The sequence below is a fragment of the Triturus cristatus genome, chromosome 3_2 (genome assembly GCF_964204655.1).
Source record: "Triturus cristatus chromosome 3_2, aTriCri1.1, whole genome shotgun sequence".
Taxonomy (NCBI): domain Eukaryota; kingdom Metazoa; phylum Chordata; class Amphibia; order Caudata; family Salamandridae; genus Triturus; species Triturus cristatus.
In genome coordinates, this window is record NC_140584.1 from 1,164,038,643 (window position 1) to 1,164,064,754 (window position 26,112).

At 41.9% G+C, this 26,112-nt stretch overlaps 1 long non-coding RNA gene across 1 annotated transcript; it reads left to right on the forward strand.

The window, feature by feature from the left end:
• The first annotated feature begins 11,150 nt into the window (after nucleotides 1–11,150).
• Nucleotides 11,151–24,602, forward strand: LOC146859343 (uncharacterized). The gene is made up of 3 exons (XR_014979763.1): nucleotides 11,151–11,277; nucleotides 24,169–24,268; nucleotides 24,489–24,602. It is a non-coding gene; the product is annotated as an uncharacterized LOC146859343 (long non-coding RNA).
• Nucleotides 24,603–26,112: the final 1,510 nt, after the last annotated feature.

Consider the following 26,112-nt stretch of genomic DNA (forward strand, 5'->3'; position numbering starts at 1 on the left):
TTTTTGCAACCCCTGACTCTAGGCCCCATATACGTAAGTAGTATAGGTTGTATACTACTCATCACCATGTATTTTTTTACAGGTGGCCACCCCCCTTTGAGCACGCCCCTTTGGTCCGTGTGTCTATATTGGATTCGTTCCAAATCTTAATCTGATTTTAATTGGTCCTTATAATGTATTGATAAGATTATAGCGTTTTATTGTTTTATGGGTCGTTATTTTGTGAATCATGGCTTATAAAATGATACGGCGATGAAATCAAAAAGCGTATAAAACGATAAGTTAGGATTTGTGAATCAAGGCTTATAAAATGATACGGCGATGAAATCAAAAAGCGAATAAAATGATACGTTAGGATTTGTGAATCAAGGCTTATATAATAATACGGCGATGAAATCAAAAAGCGTATAAAACGATAAATTAGGATTTATGAATCAAGGCTTATAAATTGATATGGCGATGAAATCAAAAGCGTATAAAATGACCAAGCATGCTGGAGGGTTGCTAAGAAGTGGGGGTAGTGTGAAATACGAGTCTACAAACATACCGGGGGCGTGTCTAGTATGTTCACAGAGGATCTAAGCCAGCATTCTGAGGACCGTGTGTTAAGAAACCCCTACTTTTTTCCGACAAAGAAAACTCGCGCTTTAAGACAACTTTGAGAATGTCTTGCTCTAGCGTGGAAGTGAGACCCCTTGGAGAAACTATAACAGCGATGGTGAAGGAAGCGGCAAATTCTGCAGACGCCGCTGAAGAACTCGACAATAGTGATAAGGAAAATTGCGCGCCAACAACGCCTGAGGGTACTACGTCGGAGATGTCGTCGGCGCTGCTGAATAAAAAGACCGAGACAGACATCGAGGCATCAGCTACACTGAATATAAAGCCCGAGACCGGCACCTGCGAAGAGGCGGTCGTTGGTGTTGCTAAAATGCCGAATAATACCTCCGGTGCTACAGACTGCAGTGGAAGAGCGGAACAGAGCAAAGATGACTAGGATATTGACCTGCGAGAGCCTGAACCTGAGGACTCTAGCGACTGTACAGAGATGGATTCCAGAGAAGAATCTGTAAACGAACCAGAGAAGTCGAGGGATGCTCAAGAAGAAAAGTGTGAAATTGGAAAACGAAAAGTAAGTACGAACCGCATTTTTCAGCAAAACCTCTGGGGCGTTTAAGAGTGTGATGATGAGGTGTGTAGTTGTGAGGAAGGCTGAGATCGAAAAAAACTTTTTTCTTTTTATCAGCAAAAGAGAGGAGGAGGAGCCCCAGGCGAAAAACCACTAGCACGACTATGGAAGTTACACAGCCATCGCTATGTTTTTCATGTCTCTGCTGCTCAAGACAGAAAAAACTTGCCGTAACGCATAAAAACTGCAGCTGTAAGCGCTTAGACGCATTTGTACAACTTTGTCGTGGTGAAAGTTGGAGCACGGATCGGTATCGCGCACTTTTGACAGCGATAGCCGCGATCATAAAATTGTGCTTAAAGGCGGGGTGGTTCGACAAATGCGAAGGTTGTAAAATTGATGACCCGAGTCAGTTGCATCACGACTGTCTCACGATGGGTGATGAATATGAAGACAGGTTGATATGGAAACTTTGTTACAAGCTGGACCCCTATAAAATTATGGTGGCATTGGGGGCGGTCTATGGCTTGAAAGAAATGTCAGTACCCGACGATTGTATTAAGATGATTGCGAATGTTTTAAAGTATATTAAGAGAGTACAGTCCCCGTCAGAGAATGTGAAAAGTATGTATGAGGCGGGAGATGAAGACATACGTTTGATAATGAAACAGCATTTGAGGAAGAAGATATTTATCGTAGATATTTTAAGATTAAGAGTGGACAGAGTGGCGGCTGCTCTCTGCCACCGTTTCTAGCGTTCTTGCACATTGTTCACTTGGTGCACACCGCTGCTGCTAATCTCTAGTTTTAATCATTGTTTTTAGTAGAATTACTGCTGCTACCTTTCATTTTTAAACTAACGCCGATTTTAGATGTAAATTGCTGCTGTCACCTTTTAAAATATAAATACTGACTCTAGAACTGTGAATTTACAGGAATATCGTTGTTACCTGTGCCGGGGGTTTGAAATTGAAAGTGGTAAAAGAAGGAAACGGGTGCAAACTGTTTTGTGCTTAGACTCGACATCCTTGGTCGCCATTTTGGAGCGGGGTGCGGTCTAGTGTTTCCAAAGCTGGAACGCATAAAGAGGGACGCTGCGCGAGCGCGCTCGACCCTGGACAGAGTGGCGGCTGCTCTCTGCCACCGTTTCTAGCGTTCTTGCACATTGTTCACTTGGTGCACACCGCTGCTGCTAATCTCTAGTTTTAATCATTGTTTTTAGTAGAATTACTGCTACCTTTCATTTTTAAACTAACGCCAATTTTTTATGTAAATCGCTGCTGTCACCTATTAAAATATAAATACTGACTCTAGAACTGTGAATTTATAGGAATATCGTTGTTACCTGTGCAGGGGGTTTGAAATTGAAAGTGGGAAGAGAAGGGAACGGGTGCGAACTGTTTTGTGCTTAGACTCGACACCCTTGGTCGCCATTTTGGAGCGGGGTGCAGTCTAGTGTTTCCAAAGCTGGAACGCATAAAGAGGGACACTGCGCGAGCGCGCCGCTGGCGAGCCAGTGGTGCGCTTAAGGCAAGCCTGTCTGCGCCCGTCCGCGACCTGGAAGCGACCAGCGCCAGCCGAGATGCCGACCTACATCGAGGTAACTCTGAAAACTGCCACCGTACATTAGTTTACAGCAGGATTCAACTATTGAGGCTGGATAGTTACGTATTCCAATTTCCCCGCCACTCTCTATCGGCTGATTCCAGCTTAGTGGTGTGCAGAAGCTATCTCAGTCCAATGGCAGTGATTATCAAGGTAGAAAGGAGTTTGTAGGGAAGTGGACTGAGGGCAGAACAATGAGAGGAAAGCTGAAAGCTATTCTTTTAAACACAAGGTCTATGAAGAATCATGAACTTCAGCTTTATGACCTCCTCTCGGAGACTCAGCCGGATGTATTGTTTCTTACTGAAACATGGTTAAATGAAGGGTCCAACCCTACCATCGCCGGTGCTCTCCCACCAGACTATAGGGTACTCCGGAAGGACAGAGTGGGGGGCAGAGGAGGGGGGGTTGCGATCATTTACAAACATCCTCTGGTCTGCCAACAGATATCAATGACAGAACCAGAAGGAGCCGAGGGTTTGGACTTTTGCCTAACAGTTTCACCCCACCAATCTATTGCTGGAGTCCTGATCTACCGCCCACCTGGGCCGGCCGGAAGGTTCTTGGAATCGGTAGGCCTTGCCATTATGCCTATCATGTCCAAATTTGGACAATGTTTGATATTAGGGGATTTTAATATCCATTTCGACCAAACAACAGACTTAGACACAACTAAACTCTATGAACTATTTAACATTCTTAAGTTGGCTCCTTATGTAACATTCCCTACACATGAAAAAGGTCATATTTTAGATCAGATCTTTTCAACAACGGAATTGGAAGCAATTGTTCCTGTGCCTATTGTTTGGTCGGACCATTTTCTGGTTAATTTCATAATTAATAAGACGCCAATCAAGTCTGAGATTCATTATAAATCTCGGCCAGAAATTTTTAGATCTTTTAACCAAATGACACCTGAAGCCACAACTCATATGTTTAGTCAACATCCCCTAGTAGTCAGTAATAATCTGGAGCAAGATGTACACGCCTTGGAAAACTGGCTCCATGAGTGTAGCATGCAGCTCGCCCCTATTAAAACACGAGTAGCCAAACAAGGCCGAAATTCGGCACCATGGTTTAATGAGTCCCTTAGGAAAAGCAAAAGTGCCTGTAAGAATTTAGAACGGCGCTGGAGAAAGAACTTTGACCCTGCTGAAAAACTAACATATAAAACAGCTTTGAAAGTACATTATGCAAAGGTCCGCGATGAAAAGAAACAATTCTTGGCCAGGAAAATTGAACAAGAAGACAACCGTGCGAAGGAACTGTTTAAGATCGTCAAGGACTTTACTGTTCCTTTAGCCTCAAAAAGCCCCTTTTCTCCTACGGACGAATACTTTTATAAAAAAAATTTAAAATTCAAGACTCTTTTGGGAGTCCTGGTCAGAATGTGACTAGCAGTCTGCATAGTCCCTCTCTCATAAATCTTCCTTGAGTGAACACTCTAACGGAGTTCATGCCTATGCCCAAGGCGACCTCCCTTAAGATTATGAGAGCCCTAAAATCCGGATCGCCATCTGATCCGTGCCCGGCAAAAATACTGGCATCAATTGCTGAAGCAACAAATCCTGCAGTTAACAGAATACTCAATCTTTCTTTGTCCGAAGGTAGGCTGCCCACAATATGGAAGCATGGGAAAATTCTCCCTCTTTTAAAAAAACACATAAGCAGATCCACTGGTAGTTAGTAACTATCGGCCCATATCTCTCCTACCGTTTTTCTCCAAGGTGGTGGAGAAATATGTGAATACAATTACGACAGATTTTATTGAAGGAAATCAGACACTTCATCCGAGTCAATCGGGTTTTAGAGCAAACTATAGTACGGAAACTGCCCTACTAGAAATTGTAGAGACGATCAAGAACACCCTAGATACTGGAGGAAAGGCGGTGCTGATACTATTGGATTTATCAGCGGCTTTTGATACCGTGGCCCATGACCGGCTCCTTCATAGATTGAGGGAGAGCGGCATAGGGGACACGGTGGTTAGATGGTTCACTTCCTTCCTAGAAAATCGCCAACAAACAGTTTGGGTCCCTCCTTTTTCTAGCCCCATTCAATCTCTGAATGTAGGGGTCCCGCAGGGTTCGGTGTTGAGCCATACCCTTTTTAATATATATATATCCCCTCTAGGTTACCTGGCCGAAAAATTTGGGGCAAAAATTATATCTTACGCAGATGATACGCAACTGCTTTTCACCCGTGGTAAGGGAGAGATGTTAGATGGAAATAAAGTCAACATCTGTCTAACCGAGGTGTTCAATTGGTTTAACCAAAACCAGCTACTCTGTAACTCGGATAAATCAGAAATTATCTTTTTCGGGCACACCCCGGACAATGAATGGCGCAAATGGTGGCCTAAGAATCATTCCCCACCAGAGAAGCCTGCCCTCACTGTGAAAAATTTAGGAGTAAAAATTGATTCTGATATGGCCATGAAGACCCAGATTCAATCAACGGCAGGTACATGTTTTGGATTACTAAAAACGATGAGAAATGTTCTCCCCCTTCTCCCGATTGTGCACAGGAAAACTGTGGTCCAGGCTCTGATCATGTCCAGGCTGGACTACGTGAATGTGCTGTATCTGGGCCTCCCGAACTACCTATTAAATCGTCTGCAGGTGGTTCAAAATGCAGCGGCAAGGGCAGTTCTTGCAGTGGGACCAAGAGCCCATATGTCCTCTCATCTGAGCACTTTGCATTGGCTTCCAGTAAGACAGAGGGTCTGTTTTAAATCCCTGGTGTTAACTATTAAGGCTTTGAATAAAATTGGAGCCCCTTATATTAGAAATAAAATCCAACCCTATAAACCCTCCAGAACATCATCCCAACAACTAACAATTGTGCCCAAATTCCACCGTTCTCACAAGGGAGGCCGCTCTTTTCAGGTGGTCGCAGCCAGATTATGGAATAGCCTCCCTCTTATCTTGCGGCAAGAACGTGACCTTCTCAAGTTTCGTAGAGGCTTAAAGACCTGGCTTTTTCAGAAATAGTGTGGCTGTTATTCAGGTTTGCTTCTCTGTTTTGGGGTCAGGCTAGCGCCGGGACACTCTATGGAGTAGCCGTGCGCTTAAGAAATACCCAAATAAAAAACATAACATAACTTAAGTATCTTTGTAGGAGTTTAAAACCGAGGATATGTGATATGTCGTAGCAAGCGATGTGAAATCATTGAAGAGATTGAAAAAGAGCTGGGTCAGAATCCGAGAGGCATTTACAACGTTGAAAAGAGCAAAATCTTCTTGGACGCTGATGACGTGCTCAAAGATTGCATCAACAATCATAACACGCGGACATTTTGTACCCTAGGAACCACTATCTGATTTGTTTTGTCGAGCCTTCTTGAGGGGGCGTGGGGAGGATGTAAGAAGACTGGTACCTTTCAGAGCTAGCAAAATCCACATACTGATTCTACGTCATGAGTTTTTGAGAGCATTGTGTTAAATATCTATGTTTTTGTTGTTATTGTTGTTTATAGCGTTGTTCATTCCTTTATTAGCAGTTTAAATCATACACTGTTTAATTAATGTTTTATTAAATAATCTACTATTGTAGAATAAACCGACTTCTAGTCCTCATTATATGATAAAGAAAAATAATAAAACAAAAGTGAATTAATAGAATAGGGGGGCGGGAGTAGGGGTTGCGGTATTTTAGTTCAAGAAGCGCTACGATGCAGAAGCTTTTCAAAAGAGTTTATTACAACCCCTTGAAGGTTGGTAGTTTTGGCGGTCCAGACGCCTTGTACAAGGAGAGCAAAATCCACAACGATGCCGTTAAAAGGACACAGGTATGTGACTGGATATCGGGTGAAGATGCCTACACGCTACATAAGGGATCGAGAAAGCGCTTTCAAAAGATGGCGTGTTTTAGTCAGCGGCTTAAATCATCAATGGCAAGCTGACCTTCTAGATGTCCGTGAACACGCCGCGGTTAATGATGGTGTAAAATTTATATTAACTTTGATAGAAGTACTGTCAAAGCATGCATTCGCTGTTGGCTTCAAGGAAAAATCAAGGAGCTCGGTCACAAAAGCCTTTGATTACATTTTCAGCAGCAGAAGAATTCCTAAAAAGTTACAAACAGATAGAGGAAAAGAGTTTGAAAACAAGACGCTAAAAGCTCTGCTGAACCAGTATGGTGTAAATCATTTTGTTACAAACAACGAAGTTGAGACGGCGATTGTAGAAAGATTCAACTGAACTCTCAAGGCATGAATTTGGAGGTATTTTACCGCGTATAACACATTTCGTTATAGAGATCGTTTACAAGATTTTATTGAAAGTTACAATCATAGCTACCATAGAACCATTAACACGGCCCCTGTAGAAGTAACCCCGCAAAATGAGTTGAAAATTTGGAGAACTGTGTTCGGGACCGTGTTCAACAACAATCCTGTTTCATAAAGCAAGTTCAAAAAAGGTGATCAGGTTAGGGTACCTAGATGCAAGGGGGTATTTCAAAAGACTTTTACAGATGAGATCTTTGTGATAGACAAGATTTCCAAGCATTCAGGCATTACAGATTTCAACGTAAAAGACTATGCTGGGGAGGAGGTCGAACGATGTTTTTACAAAGAAGAGCTGCAAAAAATAAAACAGGATCAAGATCGTGCGTACCGTATTGAGAACGTTTTGGCAAACAAGGGACGCAGGGCGCAAAGACAGTGCCTAGTTAAATGGAGGGGGTAGCCTGATAAATTTAGTAGTTGGGTTTCTGAGAGTGAATTAAAGGATATACAAAGTCTACAACGGCAGATATAAGCATTTAGGTACCTCGGAAGCGCCATGGAGGTCGGACCTTTTTATCTGACGCTCCCGAGTAAAGCGTCTTTGGACACTTTCCCTAATAACAAAATTTCAAATTTTACGGTGAAACTAGCAAAACCTATTCATCTACAAGGCGATTTGGAGGTAGCCCTAACAGAAATTCAGTACCCGCACACGTGGGACACTTTTGAAACCGAGGATGTTAGATTTATAGTGGTACGCAAGAAGGAAAGCGCCCACGAACTTTCTTTCCCACCGGGGCACTATGACAACATACGAGATATTGTAGAAGTAATGAATAAATCCATTAGGAACACAGCAGAACTTATTGACCTTAGATTAACGTATGAACCACGACTTAGAAAAGTACAGTTGAGGAATGCTCAAGACTACGGTATTTTGGTGCATGAAAAACTGGGGAGAGTGCTGGGGCTGACGCCTAACGTTCACCACTCTATGTCAGCGGGGAAAGCCTACACGGATGTACACGGTGGGTTTTATATGATGTTTGTATACTGCGACGTGATAGAGCATCAGAGAGTGGGAGATAGCTATGTGCCTCTCCTCCGGTGCGTGGAAATCACAGGCAAGAATAATAGCATGATAAACATCATTTACGCCAAAAGAGATTGTGTTGCGATCAGCAAAAAACATTTTCTCACAATAACTTTGGAACTGAAGGACTATTTGAACACTAATATAAGATTTAAAGTGGGTAAAGTCATAGCGAAGCTTCATTTCAGGCCACGATGTGGTGAAGTGTACTAGAATAATGATTTTACCTCAAAATTACAGCGACGCGTCGCTCTATAGGGTTTACTATAGAGCACAAACCGGCTCAGGCCTACCAGGGTTCCACGGGCCTCCTATTATGTATGGGGCGGGTGTTTGTGGTATATTCAGAAGCCTTTTCAGAAAAGGGGTACCGCTTTTAAGAAGAGGGTACCAGATGGTAAAACCGCATGTGAAAACCGCTGCGTCAAATATTGCTCGAGACGTCGTAGGGCACGTTTCGGGGGTGGTAATGAAAAAGTTTAACAAAACGGGTCAAGAAGGCTCGGGTTTAATCTATCTCGAAAGAGGAAGGAAGAGAAAAAGGGGGGTATCAGTAAGGGGGCTGCCCGCGCTCCTTCAAAGTGGTTTGAAGCGCCGGCGGCCGGCTCAAAAGAGTTCGCTTAAGACCCAGGGAAGACGCGGAAAAAACGGGTCTCTAAGGGCAACATATCTTAAATCGGACCATGGTCTCCATCCCCTGCGGTTCCCAGGAAAGTCAGAGTTCGACCTATTCCAAGTACCACCAACGCAAACAAGCAGTGAAAGTTCTCTAAACGTCGAAGTACCGCCACTTTCAGCCCTGTCAGACACTGCCCCCTTAGAGTTCTTCATAGCACGGTCGGATGACTACCTGGACCTTTCAGCTACTCTGATTTATCTGTTGTGCAAAATTATTAACGAAGATGGATCCGATTTGGAAGCCGCAGCCCGAGTGGCGTTTTCTCCATACCCCATAGCCTCATTTTTTAACCAACTGGATGTGAGCCTCGGTGACAGACTCATCAGCCAGTCAAACAACACGTATCCATACAGGTCTTAACTAGAGACGGTACGTAATGATGGGGACCCCACTTTAAAACGCCAACTTTCTGCAGGTCTCTTCTACAGAGACATCGCTGGAGAGCAGGAGGACACAACTTTAAATGGCGCTAATGCGGAATTTAAGAGCAGAGCTAGCTTTACAGCCCGAAGTCGTAAAGTGGAACTGGTTGGGCAATTACACAGCGATTTATTTTTCCAAGACAAATTAATGCTTAACGGTCTAGATGTGAAGATTAAACTGTTTCGAAATAAAGACACTTTTTTCTTAATGAGCGGCGACGCTGAAAATTACAAAGTGCATATCTTATCGGCGTCACTTTTTGTGAAACGCGTCAAAGTGAGCCCAGTGGTGTGTTTAGCTCACGCTGAGACTCTGTTAACCAGTAATGCCAAGTACCCCATCGAAAGAGTGGAGCTCAAAGTTTCCAGCATCCCAGCCGGTGTGCTACTACTATCGAATACTGAGAATATTTTTTTAGGATTTTTGCCAAGAACTGTAATTGTAGCGCTGGTCGATAAAGCTGCATTTTGCGGTGAATATGGCAGAAACCCCTTTAATTTTAAGCATTATAATATATCTCACAGCAGCCTCTCCGTAGACGGCAAAGCTATATCAGCAAAACCATACATGCCGTCATTTGAAACTGGGGGTGTGGCTAGAGAATGTTTGTGTGTGCTGCAGGTTGCTGGGAAGTACGCATCGGACCGACCCTTCTTTGTGGATCATGTAGAGTGTTCGAAATGCTATTCTATGCTGGCTTTCGATCTATGCCCTGACAACGACGTGGGATGCGGCCATTTTTCGATACAAAAATCAGGCAATGTACGTCTGGAACTCCGCTTTAGCGCCGCTCTACCATCTACTATAAACCTTCTGATTTACGCTGTCTTTCAGAATGTTATACAGATTAACCATAGGCGGGAGGTGCTAATTGACTATATGTGATGAATACATGGCAACTGGAATGTTTTCTCGCCAAAGACGACATGGCAAAACATTCATTTTTAGGTGCATTTGCAGCTGACACTCTACCAATGTATCTGGGTAATCGCCAGCGACCGCTTCATTTAATAGTCAATACAGACGGTAAAGATCAAAGGGGTAGACACTGGTTAGCAATATTTCTAACGGATAAGGACTCAGAGTTTTTTTACTCCTATAGCGTGCCACCAAACAGTTATCTGTACCCCAATACCATATGGCAATTTTTAAAAGAAACACTTCAGGCCTAATAACATTTCATGAAAACCAGATTCTGGATGATGTATCATTTACCTGTGGGGCACATTGTTTGTTTTATTTATTTCATAGATGCCGTGGTGTAGACCTTGAAAGCATTTTAAAAATGTATTCAGCTGATTTGAAGGCAAATGATGCTCTTGTAACAAGGTTTGTGTTGAGGCAATTACGCAGATTGAAAAGAGGCGGCGTAAATAACAGACCAATGCAAAATTGTATTTCATTCACTGATAATATACGTGTTTGTAGTGTTTATGATAATAGCAGGACTCTGCATGGTCTATTTTATGCGTACATGGGTCTTTTAAAATCACAATGTACCGAACATTTTACCCAGTGATATAAAATGTATCATAAATAAAATGCATGAAAAAAAGGACTTAACTTTACGTGTCAGTCTGACTTTTTTCAGCACATCGCTGCCACGTTAACGCACAGCTGTTTATATTCATCTTGAAATGCTTAGAGGCTTAGAGAGGCTATTGTACGCATATGGTGCCTAGTGTCCCATCGGGGGTTTGCAAAAAAAATGAATGAATAAAAAAAAGGGGGGCCTAACTTTTCGTGTCGGTCTGACTTTTTTCAGCACCTCGCTGCCACGTTAACGCTTCTAATACCTGTTAATGCACAGCTGTTTATATTCATCCAGAAATGCTTAGAGGTTTGTACCGTTTAATTCTTGACACATGAAGACGCACGTGGTATTGTGAATTGTGGCGGGAAACTGTCGGGTTTTAGATATAAAATGTGAGGTCTGCAAGAACATTCTGGCTGGAGCACTCAGGAAAGCTACGATGCTCCAACCAACGGCGCTGGTGACACCTTCATTCTTTCACCACGTCAGGCACTTGAAAAGCTGAAACCCCTGAAAGATTTCACCTCCTGCTAACTCAGCACCGATTTCATTTATAAACATGTATGAGGAGCAAGAATTGTTGGTAAGAAGTGTGTTTTTTGTTTTTATATAAGCCTCCAGCTCTTTTGAACCTGCGCTTCTATTAGTGTCATCTCCCAAAGGTTCAATGCTTTTTATCAGGGATGTTAGCTTTTTTCCGGCTCAGACTGTCAAACTAAGATGAATGAGACTCAAGCCCCGGGCAATGTTCTAACATGTGGTTCTAATTAAGTTTTTTGCTTCTCCGTCATAAGGTTTTAAGCAATAGATAAAATTAAGTGAAACTCGGGGTGTTTTGAATTAACTTTAACTGCTAGTCAGGAACCGTGAAAGATGCATAAAAAAGTGCGTGTGTGTTTTTTTTTTTTGTGCTGGACCTGTCTGAAATGTTCTAACATGTGGTTCTAATTCAGTCTTTCGCACCGTTGTCAAAATATTTTTAGTAATGTTACAGCAGCTGGGCTTTTAAGCAATAGGAAATATGGCGTGACACTCGGTGTGTTTAGATTTTGCGCTAGGACTTACCTCAAAGACTATCTGCTCATTGATCCGTGTTTTTAAGTCAAGGACTAGTCCGCCCACTTGTTTTACCGATCATCATTTAATAACGCCCGAGGTCATAAATAATGTCACTGTATATCCTGGGGCATGAGTGCCGGGGTCGAGCTGAGGCTTGAAAAGCAGCTAATTTGACAACTAAGGTCTGGGTCTCTTTCTGCTGGGGAGAGGAGGGTGTGTGTATGTGTGTGTGTGTGTGTGTGTGTGTGTGCGTGTGTGCGTGCGTGCATGGGTTTGTGTTACTATCTTTGTGGGGACTTGGGTGTGATAACACACTCACGCTGTGGGGACTTGATTGCACTGTGGGGGCCTGAACCCAGGTCCCCACAAGGCAATGTCCTTTAAATGATAGAAAATGGCTTCAGGAACATCTGTGTCAATTTTTACAACATTGCCTTGTGGGGACCTGTATTTCATAAAGTGTGTTTACATTTCTGCTCAGCTCTGCCCCTGTAGACAGGAGGCGGTACTGCAGTCTTAAACACACTTTGCATTTAAACACACTTTGTTCACCAGGAACACAAGTTAGCAGCAGAAAGCACAAATATTTCAAAGGTAAAGCTGCAAAATCCTGTGTTAAAAAATATTTTTCATGCAAAGTAACATTTTCCCCATTTAATAAAGTAAAACTTTATTTACATGAAAATTTTGAATTTAAACTATTTGAGTTTAAAAATTGTTAGTGGTTGTATAAACTTTGCTAAAAGCAATTTGGGTACGTTTTAAATCCCAGATTACGTCACTATTGCAGTTTGATCCTTATCTGCAATTAAAGAATGATGGTGCATTAAAACATGATACAATATAAACTGATCTGATCATTTTTTGCAAATTTGATTACATATTAATATTCACTTTGGAATATGTTCTTCAGATGATGGTTAGATGAGTGAGTTCCTAGAGTTGCATTGTGCTAACAGCTGCGCTCTCTCAGACGCCGAACTGTAGTAATGTCATGCCCACAGCATGGGGAAGTTTAATTTTAATAGAAAAAGCATGTTCTTAGAACATTAGCTACATTCTTCGAAAATATATTCAAATGTTGCCATAAGATGAAGTTACATTTAAATCCTTTGAATTGCTTAATTTCCAAACTATTCCCAATGCTTTACAAATTAAAGCAGCTTCATTCCCAAAGATGGGTGAAGAACAGTCATATAACAAGCATTGGCAAAGCCAACAGGTGTCACCTACGAGACAGCTTCTGGCTTTGACAGAGTTTTTTTGACCTGCTGTACAGCAGCGTCCCTGCTCTGCCGCATGGGTGCAATTGAAATGAAAACAAATTAAAAGCACTATGATGCAGCTAAAACAGACCACATCATGACACTTATTTTTATTGCTGGCAGGAGGGTGGGGTGTGTGAGGGGTCAACACTGTCAACAGAGGAGGTGGGGAAAAGAAAAATCCACTATTTCACCTTTACAATGTGTCAGTCATTCATTCTTTCATCCGTCATTCATTCTTCCCCATTCCATCCATCAAGCCATCCATCTATCCAGTCTGCCATCCATCCATCCACTTTGCTATCCATCCACTCTGCCATGCATCCTTCCATCCATCCATCCACCCACTCTGTCATCTCTCTCTCCATTCTACCATCCATCCATCATCCACTCTGCCATCCATCCATTATCCACTCTACCATCCATCCATTCACTCACTCTTCCATGTATCCTCTCTGCCATCCACCCATCCACTCTACCATCTATATACTCACTCAGCCATCCATCTAGCCATCCATCATCATCCATCCATCCACTGTGCCATTCATCTACCCACTCAACCATTCATCATCCATCCATCTATCTATCCACTCTGCCATCCATCCACTCTGTCATCCATTCACTCATTCATCCACTCTGCCTTACATTAACTAATTTCATCCACTCAGCGATCAATCTATCCATCCATCCATCCATCACTTTAATCTGTCATCCTTTCACCTGCCCATCCACCTATTCATTCATCCATCCAGCAATACCTTTACTCTGCCATCATTTCACCTGTTCATTCACCTATCCATTGCTCTACGCTGCCATCCATCCATGTCTTACCTCTGCCATCCTTTCAGATGTTCATCCACCTATCCATTCACTTTCTCATCCATCCAGCTATTTACTCTGCCATTCTTTCACCTATCCTTCCATTTATCTATCCATCCATCACTTTGTCATCCATCCATGTCTTACCGCTGCCATCCTTTCACATGTTCATCCACCTATTAATGTGCTCTCTCATCCATCCAGCCATTTACTCTGCCATCCTTTCACCTGTCCATCCAACTATCCATTCATTTCATGCATCCTTTCACCCACTCATCCATCAACCCACTCATTCATCCACCTACTCATACACCCATCTTCCTTCCTTTCACCCATCCTTCCTTTAAATATTCCTTCTTTCTTTCCTTTTCCTCTTTTACTCATCTTTTGTTCTTCCTTTCTCCTGTTTGCTTTTCTGTTGAGGCAGAATTCCTTTATTGCATTAATTACGACATTTAGTCTGCTCAGGTGCAGAATAGGAGCAAAAGAACTACAGCTCCCGCTGTAGCTGCTGAAGCAACACAACACCCCTGTTTCTGAGCTGTGCTAGCTCCAGCTTATTCACTAACTTGTACTTATCAAGTTATTGCATGCCACCACATAGACATTCTGGGTTAATTCAAAACAGGTATACTGCTCCCTTCAGCATGATATGCTTTCTGGACTCTTTAAGCATGCAACTTGAGTAAGAAGAGTCTTAGACTGTCCACTGAACTGTGATCAGCCACAACAGGTGTGTTTGTGGATTTGCAGCCAGTCAGGGAAGACTTCTCAAGAGTGGCTGAACTTCCCAATAACTACACCTTATCTCTGTGGGGACTTGAACATATTAGTAACTACACATTATTTATGGGGAGATTTGAACATTATATTCACACACTTTCTTTGTGGGGACTTGAATAAGACACAATCTGTGTGAGCTCTTGAACAGTCCTATAATCACACACTATTTGTGTGGGTACTTAAACATCATAATCTTCACACACAATCGTTGAGGTGACTCGAACATGATTACCTTCACACACAATCGCTTTGAGATCTTAAACATTCCTATAATCACACACTATCCTCATTACGATGTCGGTTTGAAATCGTCTCACTAACAGTCGGATTCACCTAGACCGTGTTGGGACCCATCCGTTCAGCTCAGTCAGAAACAATTCTGACGGACCGTTTATGATTGTCGCGGTCGGAAGGTGACTCCTGAAACTGTTCCGACCAGCATTTGGAGAATCCGAGTCGGTCGGAACTGATTCTTACAGTTCAACTGTCAGCGTTTCTGCCTGACCAATTATGATGTCAGATTCCAACAGCCTTTCTGACTAGGTCTGTCCGACCCAAAAAGGCTGTTGGAAACTGACTTTGGGGGCCCCTAGCACGCCTCCCTTTATCCTGAGTCCTCCGGTTTGGGCTAGAGGGGATATCCAAGGGACCCCCTGAGAAACCATGCACAGTGTGGCAGGCACCACGGGGTGCCCGCGACAGGGAGCAAGGTCTTCCACAGACACCCATTTTCCCAATAGGAGCCTGTGTTGTCAGTCGGAACACAGGCTCTCATTGAAGCCAATGGGATTCCTTCCGAACGGTGTCTGGAAGCATCGTAATTGGTCGGGCAGAACCACCGACCACGAGTTAGTTAAAACCGAATCCGACAAGGAGTCGGGTAGTGTAGTTTCCGACCAACATCGTAATGAGGCCCTAAGTATGTGCGGGGTTGAACATGTCTATAATGCATGTTTGAACATGAACAATTGTACCTTCACATGCTATCTATGTAAGGACATGAAGATCATCTATAAACACTGTCACTGTGGGGACACGAAGACTACTATTGTTGCACACTATCTCTGTAGGGACTTGAACATAATGATAAACACACACTATCTGTGTGGCTGCTTGAACACCCAGTAACCACATACTATCTCTGTGGGGAGATTTGACTATTATATTCACACACTATCTTTGTGGGGACTTGAATATGATTAACTTCACACACAATCTGTGGGAGGCCTTGAACATTCCTATAATCACACATGTCCTGATTCACAAAGGTAAACTTACGTTTTCTTCTGTATGTTTATAACATTTTGCAATTCACAAAGCAATTTTACAAGTAGTATCTTTACAACTCCTTATCTTTTTATGTGCAGAGTCCCTGCCACGAGTTTAGAGGCTCTGCAGACGTAAAGATACTACTCGTAAAATGCATTTGTGGATTGCAAAAATTTGTAAGCTTAAACAAAAGTTTAATTTGACCTTTATGAATCAGGACCACAGTATCTCAATGACACTAGAACAGCATTTTAGTGGAGACTTGAGCATGATCATCAACCACTATCTTTGTGGCGACTTGAACATGATTACCTTCACACACAATGGCTGTGAGGTCTTGAACTTTCATGTAATGGCATCATTTCTTTGGGGACTTAAACATCATTTTCTACACACAGTATTTTCATGCTCTTTTTTTGTGGGAATTTGATCATCATTACCTTCTCACACCATCTCTTTGAGGTCTTGATCGTACCTATAAGCACACACAATCTTTGGAAAATTTGAACATCCCTATAATCACACACTATGTATATGCAGATTTGAGGTTCACTGATGAAATATCGATGTACAAAATATCGATATACAAAAATATCGATGCAAAAATATAGGGGCCAATTAGGATGGCGGGTGGATCGCCCCCGCCGGGCCTGTCATCTATACCTGAAAGACCCCCCGCCATATCAGACCTGTGGAAAAGGAGCATACCATGGTGGCCGTGTCTGCAAGACACTGCCATCCCTATTACGATGCTGGCAGAGAGCAGCCTTTCCGCCATCGTAATAGGCCCCATAGAGCACAAAAATATCGACTCCCTATATTTAAACAGGTAAGTACAAGAATATCAAAGAAAAAATATTGAAGTAAAAAATATAGATGTACAAAATATCGACTTAAATATATATATTACATAAAATAAAAATATCAAATATTTTTAACAAAATTAATTTAATATACATTTTAACTAAATATAACAAATAAACTTAATTAAAAATATATAAACACACAAACATAAAAATGTCTACATATACACATATTTACTTAAATATAATTTATTAACTATTATCTTTATTTCATTTTTTTACTTTTAAATATAAAAAAAATATACATATATCAATAATTTAAAATAAAAAAATAACCATTTTACAATGAATTCAAACAGTTAACTAAAAATTACTATTCCCACTCCAGTGAGTGCAACAGTTAGGAAAGTGCTGGATAGCGGATGAGTAAAAATTACTATTCCCAGTCCAGTGAGTGCAACAGTAAGGAAAGTGCTGTATAGCAGAGGGGTAAAAATTACTATTCCCACACCAGTGAGTGCAACAGTAGGGAAATAGCTGGCTAGCAGATGAGTGAAAATTACTATCCCCACTCCAGTGAGTGCAACAGTAAGGAAAGTACTGGATGGCGGAGGGGTAAAAATTACTATTCCCACTCCAGTGAGTGCAACAGTAGGGAAAGAGCTGGCTAGCGGATGAGTGAAAATTATTGGTCCCACTCCAGTGAGTGCAACAGTAGGAAAAGTGCTGGATGACGGAGGGTTAAAAATTAATACTCCCACTCCAGTGAGTGCAACAGTAGGGAAAGTGCTGGATAGCGGAGGGGTAAAAATTACTATTCCCACTCCAGTGAGTGCAACAGTAGAGAAAGAGCTGGATAGCGTATGAGTAAAAACTACTATTCCCACTCCAGTGAGTGCAACAGTAGGGTAAGTGCTGGATGGCGGAGGGGTAAAAATTACTATTCCCACTCCATTGAGTCCAACAGTAGGGAAAGTACTGGATAGCGAATGAGTAAAAATTACTATTCCCACTCTGGTAAATGCAACAGTAGGGAAAGTGCTGAATGGCGGAGGAGTAAAAATTACTATTCCCACTCCAGTGAGTGCAACAGTAGGAAAAGAGCTGGATAGCGTATGAGTAAAAATTACTGTTCCCACTCCAGTGAGTGCAACAGTAGAGAAAGTGCTGGATAGCGGAGGAGTAAAAATTACTATTCCCACTCCAGTAAGTGCAACAGTAAGGAAAGTGTTGGATAGCAGAGAAACAAATTAATAATATTTAAATATTTTAAAAAATGTAAATATAAAAAATAAACAATATTTAAAAAACTGATTAAATATATTTAACATTAACTTTAAATATATTCATTACAGATATCAAAAAGGTAGAACTATTTTCTAAAATAAATACAATTATAAACAATACTTATTTAAAATAAGCAAATATGGAACATACCAAATGATTTTGATTGCGGATTCGCTAAGACTTTTACATTTGACCATTTAATTGGACTTTATTGACTTTTGTGCTCAAATCACTTGATGAACTTTCATTGAAACATTTCTCATGTGCATAGGACTCCAGTTCACAGCATTGTGCAGGATTCTTTCCTTCACATACTCAGGGGTTATAGGGTGTTTCCCCTACCTTTTTACACCCTACTTATTAGATATCCAGCACACTACACGCAGAAGCAGCTAGGCGCCATCACTTCCTATACCACTAACACCCAACATTAGAGAAGTAATGTGAATAGTTTGTACATACACAATGATTATTTTTTTCAAAATGAACCGACATATCAAAATTGAAGATAAATTGTAAATAAAAAGGAATTGTGGTTGACATAATAACAGAGGAAATTAAATATTATGAGACGTGAAATGCATAACCTCTAAAACTGTGCAAAGATGGCTGTCATATGTTTACCATTAGTAAAAGAATGATCCGTTTCCTATTTTGCTAATATACATTGCCAACCAATTGAAATGGCGAGTATAGGTTGAGTATGTTATGAATGCCGGTTCACCCGACAATGACAAAGGCTTATAGCCGAAACATGTTTGTCGGAGCGATTTTCATCAAGTTGCTTATTAAAGAATATTGCAATGATTTCCCTTGATTGTGTGATTCTATTAAGGTTAAACGAAGATAGCATGAAACTCCGCCTTCACGAATCACGGTACCATCCGTGTCAAGTGGTATATATGTATCTCAAGCTGTGGAGGATCTGTGGATCCAACAGGTAAAAAGATATGTCCTGATTGGCTGCCACCACATCAACAAAGTCTCCCAAGGCCTGGTTGTGGGGTCCCAGAGGGACCAATCTGGGACCAAGAGCTTAAATTATTAGTGTGAATTTGTGGATGATCCGTGGTAGCTTTTGTTTAAAAAAGGGCTGACTTTTTGAGAAAAAAACCCACCGGGATGGGCTAGGGCACATTTTTCAAAATAGTTAAGAGCATGCGACTTCCCTCTCCGAGCTGCTTTATGCCCCTGAGCCCGAGGAGCCTGACATTTATTTGGATGGCGAAGCATTGGGGGGGCGCTGTCCTGGACCGCTGTGTGTAGGTGACCTTTCATGTTTAATAAATGAGATGTGTGTGACCAAGCCCCTACAGTGCACAGCCTTCACTTTGTACAGAAGTCTTCATGGATTGCCAACTCCCTCCAGACACTCTAGTCCCATTTGGTGTCCAAAACACTACTAATCACAGTCTTTGCCCTGTACCAGACCCTTTTTACGTAGACAATCTCTTGTTCATAATCAATGAGACATGGCTGGCCAACCCTCGCTACAACACACAGCCTTTGCTTTTTGTGCGTAGGGGATTTTTCATGCGCAATCTATGAGATGTGGTTTGCCTAGCCCGTAGAACGTAAAACCTTTGCTTTGTTCAAAGGTCTTCACAGAGTCCACTCTCTCCAGACACCCAGACCCCATTAGGTGGCAAGTTCCAAATAGGCCCTGTCTTCACCCTAAAGTGAACCATTTGTAGGTAGATGACCTCAATGAGAAGTAAGTGGTCATGCCCCTACAAAACTGGCTCCCCACTGAAAAAATATACTTTTGTAAGCTGTGTTGCATCACTCACAGAGCAATAAAAAGCAAAGAAATGAAATTCCTCTGATCAAAATACACCAAATATTTCCATCCAGGGAGCTTACATCATAAGCTGGTAATGTGTTTAATAATGCCTGCCCAGAAGAAAAGTGTAGGTGATACTACCTTCTCCATTCAAGCCACCAAACTATGGAACTCCCTTCATGAAATGATTAGAGCTGCTGAGAATCACATAGACTTCCAAAGAGTGGTTAAGATTGAGGTTTTCCCAACATAATAAATCAGAGAAACTATATGATCTCTTTCACAACGAGTACTCTCATACATTCTGACCACTCTGCCTATAAACAGACGACACTGCAAGACCCTTTAAGATCAAGGGAGAACTAAAGCACAATACCTTTATAAACACCCCCCCCTTAGTAACATCAGGGGAGAACTAGATCACCCTACAAATATATCAGTCATGTGTCCGTCTCAAAAATACAACCACAAAACACTGGAGGAAACGCATGCAAGAGTTTCTTGAGAGCACAACACTAGCCCCACTAATCAAAAATAACTAACAATCCCTAATGACCACCAGACTAACCACAGACCTTGAGTACTGAAATAGTGTGCTACCTGCACAAAACACTTAAATATCTCGTCAGTGGTAGTAAGAGCTATATAAAGCAATTGAAATACAATAAGCTGGCTCCTTTATGGTGTGCTAAATTCCATACTACAGATTTCGTTGCAATACATCATGTTTGCAAGCAGATTATCTTTTATTTGAAAGAGCAAGATAACGAGAATTTAAGTGGTTTGTGAGACGAGTGATGGTGTGACCATGTATTATAAGCCATAAAGTCCTCTCTGCTGTATGTTAAAAGGATATTGCAAATCACCTAGAAATTTGAATGGCCTACAAAGGAATTTGGATTTTAGCCATATTCTGCTAAACAGGATCACGGAACTCCTTACTGGTTTCCAATATCCTCTCCATGTACAGCAGCAGTGACTTTAACCCATTTAAAAACATTTTTGGTGTTCCCGCCCGACCAAATAAAATACTATCTCCTTCTATATTTCATTGCTTATCTTATGTATTTCTGTTCTATTTATATACCAGTTAAATAAAGTCCTTTTCTTTTAACAACATAAAGTACAGACTGGCTATTGATGTTAAGTGCTGTTCACTGCTACATACTATGGGGCCGATTCCTATCCGGGCCGGAAGGGCACCGAACGCGATCCGGACAGAAAAACTACGAGCCGTACGCATGTTTTCCGTCCGACTCATAAAGCTGTATGAGCGAGCAAGTACGATGCGAGCTACATGAAATTCACCGACCGAGTCGTTTCCGGGTCAGAACCACTCCGTACATCTCGGTCGGAAGCTAACCGTGGCGTGCAATGGATGCGATTCATGACTGAGCCAGTACGATGCACGCGTCGGACAGCCTGTGTGAGCCGGAGTGTCCGGCTCGCAAATTGTCCGGGTGGTTGCCTTTGAGGGGTCCGCGTTGGACCCCCTGTCACCCGCAGCCCTACGACTCGGACACAGGGGGAGACCCATGGGTCTCCCCAACACAGGCATGTACGGTGCGGATGGCACTGACGCGTACCCACTGTAGGGGGCGCACTTGTCTGCGACGTACCCATTCAGTCAATGGGAGCCCATGTACGCGTCGTAAGACCGGCTCCCATTGACTTCTATGGGAGTCCGACCGAACCGAGTCCAGCAGCATACGGCTGCATCGTACTCGCTCGGTCGGACTGCAGGACTCCGGCTCGGCAGGAAAACACTCTGGATCCGGATCAGTTGGATTGCTTTCTGACCCGGATCAGAATCGGCCCAAGAGTCTAAATTATAAAAAATGGAAAGTCCATCTCCAGTGGTAAGACTTAATTCGATTCACAAATGAGCCTCTAGATTTACCCTGAGGTAAATTGAGAGAAGGTGCCCTGTGCCCTCTTTTGAATGAAACATATGTGACAGCCCTTCAGGCATTTTATTTTATAGCAATATCTATTTAAATCTCTCTAGGTGGTGTCCCAAAGCCATTTTTGGTATATCAACAGTTCCTACATATCCCTTCCAAAAGGCTTTTCAGTGCTGTCTGCTCTGAGGGTATTGGAGCACTTTACATGAGCACCTGTTACATTATACAAATTTGTGGGTCCCATACACACTGCATCACTGGAACCAAGCTATACCTGTCTGATGAGCCCTTACTAGAGCGAAAACCGGTCCTGGGTTGCTTGTGTTGCGGGTCAGGAAGGGTCTGGGCCTAGCAGTTTGGGATAGACTGTTCCCATTGGAGCAGGGTCAAGACTGATTTGCATATGGATATGTCCAAGGTGGCATAGTGTACAAAAAATCAATAGACTGGGATGCAGCCAGAGTCATTACCAGTGGCTGAGATGAATTCAAATATTCCATTCATAATATTTTTGTATACGCTAGTGTGTTGCCCTAAAACTAGTCATAGTATGGAATATGGGATTATTTTCATTTGGCAACTTTCATGCAACAGATTCTTGGAAAACTCTATACATATCAAGTCAGTAACTGAGCCTTAAGTTAGTCAAATAATACCCATTACGGGAAAATATACATCATTCCCCCACCTCTACCCTCTTCCCACCCAGAGAAATGCAAATTGAATCGTATCTTGTCTTGATAGTTTTCATTTGTTTGTGCTACTTTAAGGGCCTCATGTACAAAAAGTAATTTTTCCAGTATTTAGAAATAGCAAAATGTTATGTACTATGGGTCCAGAGTCTTAAATAGAAACTTTTATGATTCGTTATTTAAGAAAACTTGGGGGTATATTTACTAAGACTTAGAGCTGTGTTTGCATCTCAAAAGTATAATCGTATATGGACTCCATCACGTTTGTTCCAAGCTAAACTTCTCCCCTCTCCTGATTGTTGGCATTGTAAATCACACCCTGGCTCATTACAACACATGCTTTTTGATTGTCCTTTGGTTTTTAAATTTTGGTCTGAAGTCTGGGATATCATTAAGATTTTTAAATTTCAACTTGATCTTTCCTATCAGTTAATAATCTGTAAATCTGCCATTCTTCCACAAAACATACATGATTTAGAGAGTAAACTTTTTGATTTTCTTATTTCGGCTGCTTTAAAATCCATTACTTTTTGTTGGAAAGATGTCTCTGTATTATCTGTTCATGCTTGGTGGTCATGGGTTATTCTTTCCAGAAGAGGTGCTCAATTATCTATGAAGGGGATCACTCATAATTATTTTTCTTATCAATCTTTTTGGTTACCTGTTGATGAATATTTATCCATTTAATGCTGTATGAATAATTTTAATTCAAATTTGTACTTAATTTGATCAGTTTTATAATGGCATATAGTAGCTCTGTTTGCATTTTCTACGTCAATTGGTATATTTGTACCTTCCCTTCACCTCCTTCTATTCTCCCTTTTGGTATTTTTTGATTATGTATTTTCTCATTACCTAAGATAATTTTTTCTATGATTTTGCTTACGATATATAATGTTATTTAGGTATTATTGCTTAATCATAATATTTTATGTGCTGTCTATCTTTTTAGTTGTATTTGAACAAAATTCAATAAAATATTTTGAACATAAAAGTGATGCAAATCAATGCTAAATCTTTTTTTTTACTAATTTACTTTCCAGGGCAAATCTTGTTTTGCACTGGAAAATCACTTTAAATTAGTGCAAAGCAGCTTATTTATTGGCAAGGGAGCGTTCCATTGGTGGTGCATGGGTGTTCCCATGCAACCACCCAAGGTTTCTGACAGAAAACCCTATTTACTTAAAAAAGTAGAGAGGGTTTTGCGTCAAAAAATAGTGGCCACTTCAACCAGGTGCTATCACTGAGAAATGCTTTTATTTCTTTTTTTCCCGACTTTGCATGTTTGCTGCACTGTACAGCAAACATACAAGGTGGAAAAAGTTTTAAAGTTAGTCTAAGCATAGTATTTTGTACTAAAAGGGTATCTTTCTAGTACAAAACCTATGCTAGACTCACGCAGACACCCTTGCACTATGGTGCAAAGGTGTATGCATGGTGCACAGAAGCATATTTCTGCGCTGGTGCTAGGGAGAGTACCATATTTCTGTAAATGTGGTGCTCTCCTACTCGCTCCTGCTCGCTCCTTCTCAGGCAATGCAGCATTTGCAGCTGCTGCACTGTGCGGCTTGATAATGTATTAAATCTGGTAAAAGGGGTTGCAGTTTGCACATTGAATTTCACCGAATGCATCTGTATTTTGCGAACCAACCAATGTACTCATAGGTCAGTTCACATCATACAGAATCACAGTGGGTTGGAATCTGACCTACCTTATTAGTATGCATGAGCTAGGTCGCAAATTGCAACCCATTTAATTTAAAACAATATAGTAAATGTGTTACAGCTGTTTGCATTTTTGTCTTCGCAGGCAGTGGCCGAGGCGGCAGAGGCACTTTTATTCAATACAGCGATTGAAGACCCTAAACCTATCGCATCCAGTCAAATTTGCGACTTCAGCACACATGCTGGTAAGAATTAATTCTCTTTTCTACTGGTAGTATGTTCTACCATAGACCGTGCTGATGTGGATGTGTGTGTGTGTGTGCGTGCGTGTGTGTGTGCGTGTGTGTGTGCATGTGTGTGTGTGTGTGCGCTGCCGCTCTCAGTCTAGTTTTAGCGCTGATGACTATTGATGAAGCTTCAGACTGTTCATTGCTTGAATTAAAATTGTGTTTTTTCTCTTATTAGATAAAACTGATGATGCAGGAATCTCCATCCGACGCCTGCCGCATTGAAGTACACAACGACAGTTTGTACAAAGGAGTTCAAGGCTGCCGGCTGACGATCTAAAAATCAAAGGTCAGAAGCGTAAAGAAGCGGGGCGGCGAGGGCTACCGCAAACATTGCCGGGGGGGTTTTTGAGGGAGTACTGGCGGGGGGCCTGCATTTCATAAGTTTCCACCGGTGTCTCTAAATGGTGGTGGTTTGAGAAAGACGCTCTAGCTGTTAAGAAAAGGGTGATCAAAAGCGCAATAGGAAAGCGAATGCTACTGATAACAATTCTGCTACCCTACAGACCTTCCAGGTTTCGAATTCATACACTACTACCTCTGGTTACGTTCACCCCTGCCGAAATTCAGAACAGATTCTAGGTGTCACATCGCACTCTTGCAGCACTACTCCAGTATTATTGCACCACCCAACCTACTCTTACCCCTAAGTCTCACTCTCAACCATAAAAGAAATTGCACGCTCAACCAGCAAACGCCATTATTCCCCCGATGAACTAGATATAATTTTGCTCCTTGACTGTTGGGGGGAAAACGCAAATGTACCTGTTCAACAAAACAGATCAAAAGCAGGGCCAGTTGTACACAGCGAACGCTCCAAGAACCCACACTCACAAGGGGGTGTCACACAGATGTTACAATAGGAGGATGACCAGGCATCACCAGCCCCCCAGTGAGAGTTACCCCAGGTGCTATTCACTATAATTTAAAGACTGAAATTACCCACCGTGCTGCAGCAACTGGGGAGTCCACAGTGGCGCTACAAGCTCCTAGACATAACCCTCACACCACCCCTAAACTAAACATTACCGCAGCAACATCAGCATGCCACGATATTTTACCTTTAATAAACGCCCTCAGGAGAAACACTATTATTCTTGCTTTAAGTAATCGTGATACAGTAGCTCAGATACAATCCATTGAAAGCATCAAAGCTGGCATCGTACGTATACAACAAAATTTTGAGAAATCACTTTCAGCTACTTTAGTAACTGCTCAAAATCAGCTCGAAACCTCTGTCTCCTCATGCGCCATAGATGATGTCCTAAGTGTCAAAAAATCACTTAACGTTGAGATAAAGACACCACTTGACCCCGTATTTGGGTAGCTGCTGCTGCTGTTAAAGCTTCACTCCCCAGTGAAGCAGCTCAACTTCAGGCGATTTACGTTGTTTTTCCCCTAATAGATAACCTAGAGGGATTAGGCTTGAACTCTGCACCGGTCAGTTCATGCATTTTTAATGTTCTACGTGCACAGGAAGCTTCTGGACATATCGGCGGCATAACAGATGTCAAACTAGCTGTAGAGGACGTGATCCAAAATACTCAGACTTCGCTCGCATCTATTTTAGCAGATGCCCAAGCCAGCCTTGATTCCTTGAGTCTCGACTCGGGAAACTGATAATGACCCCCAAAGAGCATAGGTCACCGAGAAGGTCTGAAACTACAAGCGCCAAACGTAAAGAGAAATGGTTAGCTGCTAAAGTAGTCAGAAATCGTTTAGCCAAAAACCTAAAAAGAGCCAAAAAGCATTTGAGAAATATACGCCGTAATATTCAAACCAACAACGGGTATTTACCACTG